Below are 10,809 nucleotides of genomic sequence, written 5' to 3'. Positions count from 1 at the left end.
GAGGATGTTGGGATAAAGTTATAGTATCGAGCCTTAAAGGGCTTATAGATCTGTGCGAAGGAAGATCTAGGGCGCTAAAAGACATCACACTAATCTCTGGATGCAGAAACTTGGTTCCAACATCCCCCCATACTGCTTCGGGTGAGACTGCAGCCTGCGCTACACAAGTTGTTTCCGAAAGGGCCAGTAGTGTAGGGTTTTGTTGGTTGGAGCAACTAACTATGAACCTGAGTCAGGACCCCCTAAGCCAACAAATGGTTCCATTATCGGGGCTGGGATCTGCTTGAAGGAGATGTGTGATGTCGCATCACTGGAATCCAATGAAGAAAGAAATTGAAAAGTGGCTGGATAGAAAAGTTCACGAATTCCTAAAACAGGAAAAGAGGAATCCACGTTTGTTAAAGGAGCAATGGTTGGATAGGTATTTGTATAGGAAGATACACAAAATTTTCCTCTGCACCTTCCCAATCGAATTATACGAGTGGTTAGCTAAGTTGGTAGAAAATCAAGGGAGGTGGAAGCTTGATGTCCAATAGTGTGGACTCCAGAACTGGTATGATGATTATAAACCTCTGAAGACAAAATCACGCAACTGTCGATCACTGGCTTGATCGAATTATAGGAGGATTTGTTATAGAATTGGTAGTAGAAACCTCAGTCATCTACAGTGAGGCGGAGCGAAGGTTTTTCAAGGGACCACGAGGTAAGTATTTAAGATCTTTGAATACTTGGATTAAGATGTCGTTATGTAAAAAATGGGTTATGCCATTTCCTTGATGTTCGGAGCTATGCGAAGTGTAAAAATCTTTAGAGATTGAGAGAGATCAGGTCCTGAATATACCCCATTGATTGGACCTCCTTCAAGAGACGACGAGGGAGAGGTGGCCTTGCTGTGGAGTTTCATTCAGTTGATAAGACATGGTTTTCCGCAGATACATCATACATCCACTCCACCTACACCTCCACCTCCACCACCACCACTACTATTCAACATTTCGAACACAATGAAGATGTCAATTTTCAAGGGCATAGGGAGTGAAGACATAGATCAATTTTTGTTTGTTGTGAATGCTGTGTGGATAGGTAGAAGATTACTAATGATAATATAAAGAAGGCGTAGTTGGTTACCACTCAGAAGGATCGCCCACTGACCTAGTATATTAAGTACTGTTATGATAATCCTTTGGAAACACTAGCGGAGACTAAGACTGCTTTGAACAAAGAGTTTAGTAAGCCTAAGATTGACTCACAGTCAGTAGTTGGTTTTAAGGATATCACGTTGAGGGTTGATGAGACACTTTGGGAGTTATTTCAAAGATTGAAATGTATGATCCATGAAGCTAACATGTAACTCACAGATGGTCAGCGTCACGAGTGGTTTATAGATTCACTTCTACCCCACCTGAGGATTGCTTTGGCGCAACAGAAGATAGGAACTCAGGTAAAGGCTCTGGAAATCGAGATGAGGTTGCATGCGACACCTATGCAGGATGTGACCTTGGCGGTACAAAAAATCCATATGCTTAGAATTGAAAAGCTTGAAGAAGGATAAGGAGACTAAGCCAGAGGTGCACGCAGAAGTCTGGTGCTTAAAGTGTAAGAGCCAGTGGCATGATAAAGACCACTGTCCTGTATTTGTGAGCTATATCACATGAGGGGGACCAATTCCCCTAAGGCCATAAGTTCCAGCAGGACCGAGTGTCGGGGCTGCGCTATCTGTCAAATTGTTGGAAAACATGCAATGGATAATTGTCATTTGCTTCAAAAGTTCGTTCAGACACCACAAAATTTGTTCTGTGGCTTTTGTAAATCTGTGGGCACGATGAGCACCACTGTTGCAGCTATGAAGTGATGGTGGAAAGAATGCTTACGTATCAGATGCAAGCAGAGACTTGACCTCCAGATCAGGGTGCCGCGCATGGAGGTTATCAAATAAGAGGACGAGGCCACGGAGGAGGAGGGATTGGTAGAGGTCGAAAATAGGTTATTTTCTATAATTGTGGAATGCCAGGGCACTACACGTGGGAGTGTCAGAATCAAACATGCCCGTCATGTCAATATTGCAGCCAACTTGACCACACTATAGAAGAATGCCCAGTGTTGATAGCTAAGATGCATGAGAAAAAGGCACAGCCTCAGTAACCTATGTAGAACTTACAGATGATGAGAGTTGAGCCCCACGAGGAAGATCAGAGCATGAATATAGTGCTAAGAAGTGGGATAACAACTGGTGATGATAAAGGGAAATAACTTGAAGAGGATGGATGGGTCCATAAGGCCCTAGAAAAGGAAGCTGGTTTTGATTTTTCGTGCTCTAAGGAAACTTTTATGGAAGCTAAGAAAAGATTCGCTGAGGCCTCCACCTCAAGAAGCTAGAACAAAGTGCAAGAAACGAGTGCGCCTATAGAGATTGATCCCTATGTCCTTACTACATTCTTGGAGACTTGCGTGAAATTACTGCGCGATAGCAAAGATGTGAAAGGTTTGTAGGAGTTAATAAACAAATTTTTTGGCAAAGAAAACGTCCCTGATGGACACTGCGTAGTTAGAAAAATTGGCAAACATAAGGCAAGAAAAAGGCGGGAGATGAGGTTCACCACGTAGATAGGAGAATATGAGATGGACCAGGTCATTTTGGATCTGGGGTCCGATGAGAAATTTTTTCCAGAACAAACATGGGAAAGAATGGGGAGGCCTACATTGCAATGGTATCCGATTCAGCTTAGAATGGCAAACCAACAGAAGATCATTCCGATGGGAGGACTATATGGGGTAACAATTGATATAGAAGGTGAGAGCATGATGGCTGACTTTGAATTGATAGAGATCGTTGATGACAACAATCCATGCCTTGCGCTCCTAGGAATTGACTGGGCCATTGACATGATGGAGTCATCAACTTAAAGAAGAGGACAATGTCATTTGAACGGAAATTGCTTCGAGTTGTAGTGCCGTTGGACCTTGCAAAAGGGTCATGCTACACTGAACCGGTCCACGACTATGAAAAGAGTGAAGATGAGCTAGATCATATCTACAAAATAACAACGCGAGACCAGGACTGGATCAATCCAATGGTAGATAGATGGATTGCATGGGACCGGGAGAGTTCTTGTACGTCTGATTTAGATGAAGAGTTGGAGCATTGGAAAAATTGGTTGCATGAAGTATCCATGCTGCGATGAAATATGATGACTAAATCGCTGCGTTGCGTTTCGTCGGAGGTAAGAAAATTACCTTATTATGATGGTTTAACTGACGTGGATAAGTTTTTGGATGCATTTGAACGTGAAGTCCCTGAGCATCACCGCTTCCAAGCGTTAGATTTGGCACTGCGCGCTACGCCCGCACGATGGTGGGGTATGCACAAGGATAGCTTTGATGGATGGCGAGATTACAAAAGAATGATGAGATTTCGATTTGGGCATCCTAACATTAGATTGGCTGAGAAATACGATGGGAGGGATGATCCTTGTGATCACCTAGCAAAATGGGCTAAAGCTTATGGAACGGAGCTGCAGCCAAAATGGGTACACTTATTTTCCATGGCACCGAGGAGTGGGATATATTGAGGGAAGGATTCTTATTGAACTTCATTTTTGAAGATGGCTTCGCAAGCATCGATGAAGCCTTACAAGATATTGAGGTAGTGATCTTCATAATGTCGCAAGAACCTCTGGAATGGGTCTAGCCACATTGGAGCACCCAGCTGCGCCATGCGCTGGAATGTTATAATGTGACAGCTGAAGGGGAGGATGATGATCTGAGGAATATTAATATTCCAGAGGCGGAAGGGCATCGTGAAGTTTAGGTCCCACAAATATACAACTCGAACATCACCGCACCATTGAAAACAAGGCAAGTAAGCATTGGGACTAAAGCAAAACCAAAGTTTGCAAACATTGGAGATTACTGGGACAATGCTACTATGGATAAGGTTGTTGAGTTACTTCACGAATATTAGGATCTGTTCCCTACTAATTTTTCAGACTTGAAGGGCATAATAGGTGGCTTGGGCGTTATGAAGATTACTCTGAATCTGAACATGAAGCCTATTAAGCAGAGGCTGTATCGTCTTAATCCCAAATACAAGGAAAAGGTTCCTCAAGAGTTGGATAAGATGTTGGAGGCAGGAATCATAGAACTTGTGTAGGAATCTAATTGGGTAAGCTCGATGGTGGTTCAAGAGAAGAAACAAAAGGATGAAATAAGGATTTGCGTAGATTTGAGGAATATTAATGATTCTTGTGTCCATGACCCATTCCAAATGTCATTTACAGACGAAGTATTAGACAACGTTGGAGGCCAGGAGGCCTACTCGTTTACTGATGGATTTTCTGGGTACCATGAGATCAATATCGTGCCAGAGGATAGGAGAAAAAAAACCATCGCGATAGAATGGGGTTGTTTTCAATACACTATGATGTCGTTTGGACTCAATAATGCACCTGTGATATTCTCTCGCATAGTTATAGCAACGTTTAAGGAATTCATTCATAAGTTCTTGGAAGTATATTTTGATGACTGGACAGTGTTTAGGTTACTGAAGTGCCATGTAGCAAGTCTGCGCTTGATATTGGATACATGTTGTAGGTACCAAATCGTGTTGAATCTGAAAAAGTGCTTATTCTGTGTTCCCTTTGGGATCTTGTTGGGTCACGTGGTATTCAAACAGGGATTGGTAGTGGACCATACAAAGATTGCGGTGATAGTAAATTTGGAGGCCCCAAGGAGCATTAAGTAGTTGCGCGCGATGCTGGGACAGACTGGATAGTACAAGAATTTCATCAAGGCTTATGCTCAGATTATCGTGCCCATGGAGAAACTGTTGAAGAAGGACACCACATTCTGTTGGGATAAATAATTTCAGTGTAGTTTGGATGTATTGAAAGAGAAGATGGTCATCGCACCGATCTTGGTCTTCCTTGGTTGGAAGAAGGAATTCCATGAACATGTCGATGCTTCTTGCATTGCGTTGGGTATAGTGCTAACACAGGCCGGTGAAGCAGATATGTACCATACTATAGATTTTGCAATTCAGCCCCAACCATTTGAAAAATGCGCGATTAATTTTGTTGGGCCAATTCAGCCCCCAGGGAAGAAAATTGGTGTGCGCTACATCATCATCGTGACCGAGTATTTGACCAGCTGGGAAGAGGTGCAACCAGTTAAGGATTGTATAGGGGCTACAATAGTGATGTTTTGTTTGAATATGTCTTAACTAGGTTTGGCTGCCCAAAAGTGTTAATGAGCAATAGAGGTACATACTTTCTAAATGAAATGATCAGCGCACTGACAGAAGAATTCTAGGTCTACCATCAGAAGAGTACACCGTATCACCTGCAGGCGAATAGAACTGTTGAGGCCTTTAATAAGATTTTGGAGAATGCGTTGACGAAGATCTGCAATGCACGGCAAAATGATTGGGATGTGCACGTACCTGCAGTACTATGGGCGTATAGGACTACTTGCAAGAAGCTGACAGGACAAACACCATTCCGATTGGTCTATGGTGTAGAAGTTGTGATGCCTATGGAATATATTATACCTAGTCTGCGCATAGAATCTCTCACAGGTATGGCATATCGTGAAGCACTAGAGGAACAACTCGTGCAACTGATGGGGCTTGAAGAGGATCGATTCTTCGCTAGATTCTATTAGCAAGTACAAAAATAACGTGAAAAAGCATGGCATGAATGACACATCAAGCTTCGCACATTCAAGGTAAATGATTTGGTATTATTGTATGATAACAAGTTCACTAAGTTTCCACGGAAATTTCAGATGCATTGGCTAGGGCCATATATTATCAAAGAGATTACAGATGGAGGTGAAACTCAGCTCATGAAGCTGAACAAAGAACCTTTTCCGGGAAGAGCGAATGGAAGACAGTTAAAGATGTATATAGGGGATCCTGCACAATGACTATATGATGGCAGTACAATCTTAGTGCTCTAGGTAGTTGCAAGGGAGGGCGGGACTATAAAGTACATTGATAGGTTCAGAGGACTATGCAGCAAGCAGGCTACATGGAAAATGGTGAAGTTGCAATATATGAAGCTTCACGCAGGAAGTTGCGCTATGGAGGGAGGTGTCACACATCACAACAGAAAAGTGACCGTTGGAGTCACTGTTCATGACTTGATAGCCAGAAGACGGTTAAGAGGAGTGAGATGGTGGCATTTAAGGCCAAAATCTTTGAAGTGCTACCACCAAAACAACATTAATGGTCAAAATTTTAGGGGAATAGTTGAATTTGAATTCAAAAGCCCCTATAAATTATGTGTTCTGGCCCAACAGAGAACACATTTCACACTTGGAGTTTTTTCTGAAACTTGTTGTCTGTCGCTATGAGCCGAGCATTTTGGGAGGAATTCTTCGCCCACACAAAAATTTCCCTGATAGCCCATGAGCTATTTATGGAAAGGATGAATGCCACCAACCCCACATAAGCTTTGATTTCAGAAGCTTCTGTATCTGACGCCCCAGGCCTTGAAATATCCAGTGCTGAAGCTATGATTGCGGTGCCCACGACCCTGAGGTCGCCAAGGCCGAAACAATCCATTGCGAAGGAAAAGCAACCTGCAACATAGGAGAAGCAGAAGAAGTCAATACAGATACGCGCTTCCCCTAGGAATCATACTGTGACACCTACCTAGAAGAAAGATAAACAACCAGTAAAAGGAAAACAAAAGGTTGTAGACTTGGAGGTGGAAGAAGGCCAAGGAACGAAGGATATTGATGTTAAAGGCACAGAGCCCATCACAAAGCTCCCTGGGTATATCCCTCTGAGAAAGGGGAAGGCAAAGATCACCAAAGACCCTGACTCAGACAAATTCACCATCTCCACGCCCCTACTACCTGAGCAGGTACCTTTTGAAGGTCTGTGGCTCGCGCGAGTCCCGTTATTGAAGATGGAGGACTGGGACCTAGTGGATCACGCTAAGTTCCCACACTTAGCGATGAATAACTTCATGAAGTGCGTATGCTCACTCTGGTGCATGATGGCTGTTTATGGTTAGGGGGGCCTCTACCCATCATAGATATGCTTATTCACAGGATTACACACTAGCCACATGAAGGTCTAAATCCAGTCAAGGACTTTGGTGGAAAAATGGGGGAAAAGGACCTTGTAGAGAGAATGAAGAAAGAGTTTGAACTGGTGAAAAAGTTGCGTGGGTATTCCATTTTGTCTATCTCAGGCCCCGCAGTTTAGTTGGCCGTGCAGATATTGACCGGAAATGTGATGAGGAAATGTCACGCGGATGAAGTTTCGACGCCCTAGTGTCTCTAGCGGCTCAGTGCGTGAAAGGCGTACTATTTAATTGGTCCAGATACCTATGCCAAGAGTTCCTCGCGAATTGCCGTGAGGCCTAGAATGAAAGCAAGTCGTTTCATTATGATTAGTTGCTGCTCTCCATTGTGTTGGTTGCATGGGAGCTGCCGAAGGATAGCCAGTTTCCTCTGTTGGAAGAAGGATTTTTAGAGGCCAGACAGTTTGCATCGCTATGGGCCATGAAGGACCCCACGCAAATCATGGAGACTAAGATTTTTTTGGGTCTTGATGGAAGTAAGTATCTGCATGGTAGTTAACCAGTGCCCAAGGTCGTCGCCAACCTTGTACACATAGCTATCAGCCTACGCAACCTTCAAGGCTGAATTTCATCATGTATATACCCGGGTTTGCAAGGATCATGCACAGAAGTGGCATGATTTTCCATACTTGGTAACAGAGACCAATGTGCAGGAGGTAGTGGCGCGCTGGCCTGCTAAGTGGATCGCCCCTTCAGATCTAGCTGCTGGGCCAAGCACAAGTGTAGAGAGTGTGGCCGAGAAGAAAAAGAAGGAGGCAGCCAAGCAGGCTGTATAGAACTTGGTTGCGCAGAAAAAGAAAGATGCTGTAGAGAAGGCTCGGGTCGAGAAGGAACGCGCTGCCAAGGAGAAGGCAGAGAAAGAGAAGCGCGAGACCCAGAAAGGTGACAAGTCACCTTCAACAACAACAAAAATAGAAACAGGGCAAGGTGGTGGAGGTGAGGAAGGACAACACACCCCCTTCCATCTGAAAAGGTGTGATCTGGAGCAGCAAGCTGGAACGCGGAAGAAGTAGAAAGCCTAGAAAACACAGGTCAAGCCCATGGTGCTCACAAAAAGCGATCTGGATGAGATCAGTGAAAAAGTCCACGATACCGCAACAGAAGTGCTACAGTAGCTGGAATAACAGTACTTGCAAACATTGGGCAGAGTACACAAGGATCTCTGAGAGTTGCAGCTCTGAGCAACCCAAATCCATGCAAATGTCGGGAAAGTAAGCAGCGCAATAGGTAGTTTGGCGCAAGGTCAAAGTACAGGCACAAAGATAATTCTGTGGCCGTCGTAGGATGTGCGAGTCTTCCCCTTGCCTATAGGTTCATTCCATGCCAACACCGAGGAAAAATGCACCCTCCTTGATAGAGTCCCAAAGATGGGCCTGAATCTTGTCGCAATGCAACTGGAGTCATTTCATGCACTATTACAGGGAGTCGTGGAGGAAATTTGCATCTAGAAACAACGAGCACTCAGTGCTATCAGTGAAATCAAGGTTAATAATCAGTAGCTGTTCGCTGAGAAGATGTATGTTATATAGGAAAAGGAGGCGCTCTAGGCGCATAGTTCACGACTGGAGTTAGCAGTCACAAAAGCATGCAGAACAATACCAGAGCTTCATATTCCTGAAGATGCACAGCAAAAAAAAAAGATCAGGAAGTTAGCCGCTGGTGTGCATGAAGAAAAGGCATAGGTTAATCAAGTTCAATTTGAAATCAACATGAAGATCACCGAGCTGCAATTGAAGATGCAACCATCAACTCTGCTCGAGGTTCGAGAGTAGTGCGGAGTTGCGATTAGGGAAGGATTGGCCACTATGGATGCCATAGTTACTGATGAGCCTTGGGAGTTGCAACATTCTTGTTGCAACTGAGCATGAAATATGATCTAGAGAGTACTAGTTGCTATGTGCATGTGTGAATATAGAAGAATTCATTTTAAAAATCTTTTTACTTTATAAATGCAAATGCTAATCTTTCCTTGATCTTTGATAGGGGAGACAAGTGTGGAGGAAGAGGGTTAAAATGGTGTTGATGGCATGGAGGTCAAGTAGAGGCATAATCATAGCTTGAATGATGAATTTTCTCAATTCGGGCTCAAAACATGTTTTCCTATAGGATGTAGATTTCCTACAGGATGCTACAGTGATTTCCTACAGGATCCCTTGATTTACTACAGGATGTTACATATTTACTATACGAAATTATAATTCATCGAATGACCAAGGAAATCAAATCCAAATTGGATGGGACAAGGTTTTTTATTAACTAGGATGTCTTAGGTCCCCATTCAAAGTGGAATCACTGAAAAAGACCTATGTTAACCCATGCTAAAAATAGAAAAACATTACTAGTCGAAAATCTAGAAATTCGAGAACTAGTGAGCTAGTAAATCTAAAAAATGCATAACCTAATCAAGCACAAATGCAATGGAGTAATTTTTGTTATGAACTAGAATGTTTTTTTGATATAATTCAAGAGTAACCAACTCGATTGAAGCTCATTAGAATGCTCTAAAAAATAGCAGAAATTTACTATTCTTTGCACAAAGGAGTTCCAGAAATCTAGATTTGGGAATAAGAAGACTAATCCAAGCAGCTCAATGATTACTATGAAATTCCAAACATTTTACAAGGATGAAAATAATTCTTGTGATCCTGCAAAAGAACTTACATCAACCATTTAACTCAATCCTACAACAAGAAATCATTAATACTAAATGCAGAAATAGAAAGAAATAAAAACAATAGATGCATGTGAATAAGAAGTGAAAAGAAGGAAATAAAATGATACAAAAGGGCTCTGAGTCTCCTGGGATGGCCAAGCCCAAGAAAAATCAGATACCTATGGAGGAGAACAATATTTAGAAGCTGAACATGACACCAATCTTCATTATTTTGATCAATGCAATTACATCCTTGCAAGAAAATACAATGGAGCTGCAGAAATACAAGTTCTCTCCACAAGAAAACTAATGAAAATCTCTCCCTAGAGGAAAATTTGACTTGGTACTTATTAAAATTTATTAGGAACCATTCTTTATGAATGGAGGAAGCTTTCCCCACCAAAATCCCTTGATTAGTTGATCTGGTCCCCAATACTAGGAATCTACATTAAATGGCAGGGAACACATTCCTAGATTTTCTTAATCATTGGAGTTCCACAATCTGTGCCATAATTCCATAATATATTGTTGATTTATTATTTATTATTGATCCTCCTATAGTAGGGAACAAGTCCCTAAATGTTAGAAAATTAGATATTATAGAGCTATGGAACACATAAAATATTGTTGGATAATATAAAACGAAGGACTGACTGTTTCTTCGCACGCTGCCCCTGATCCCCCCGCAAAATGTCGTAGTCGCCCCCCCGGACCCCCCCTGTAGCGAATATTTTATGGGTGGAGTTTCCACCCCATTACGAACTGGGGTCCAATGCGACGATACCTTTGAATACAGAAGATAATAAGGCTCCACACCCAACAATCTCCCACTTGGAGACTGATTATAGCAACTCCACCACTACTTCATTTGCTGGACAATGACTCCACTTTGGACCTGGCTGTTGCTTATCTTCTTCATCATATTTGAAGGCCAATTGAAACTGAGCAGATTATTAGTTTCTCCCCGGTTACAACTTTAGTTAACATATCTGTAGGATTCTGTCCAGTGTGTATCTTTTCCAGCTTCAACTGTCCATCTTCCAACGCTGACCGTATGAAATGGTA

This window comes from Pinus tabuliformis, chromosome Q (assembly GCF_031772625.1).
Source record: "Pinus tabuliformis cultivar Carrire ecotype Pingquan chromosome Q, CPIR1, whole genome shotgun sequence".
Classification (NCBI taxonomy): domain Eukaryota; kingdom Viridiplantae; phylum Streptophyta; class Pinopsida; order Pinales; family Pinaceae; genus Pinus; species Pinus tabuliformis.
The sequence above is the reverse complement of the archived record's forward strand: the minus strand, read 5'-3'. Positions refer to the sequence as shown.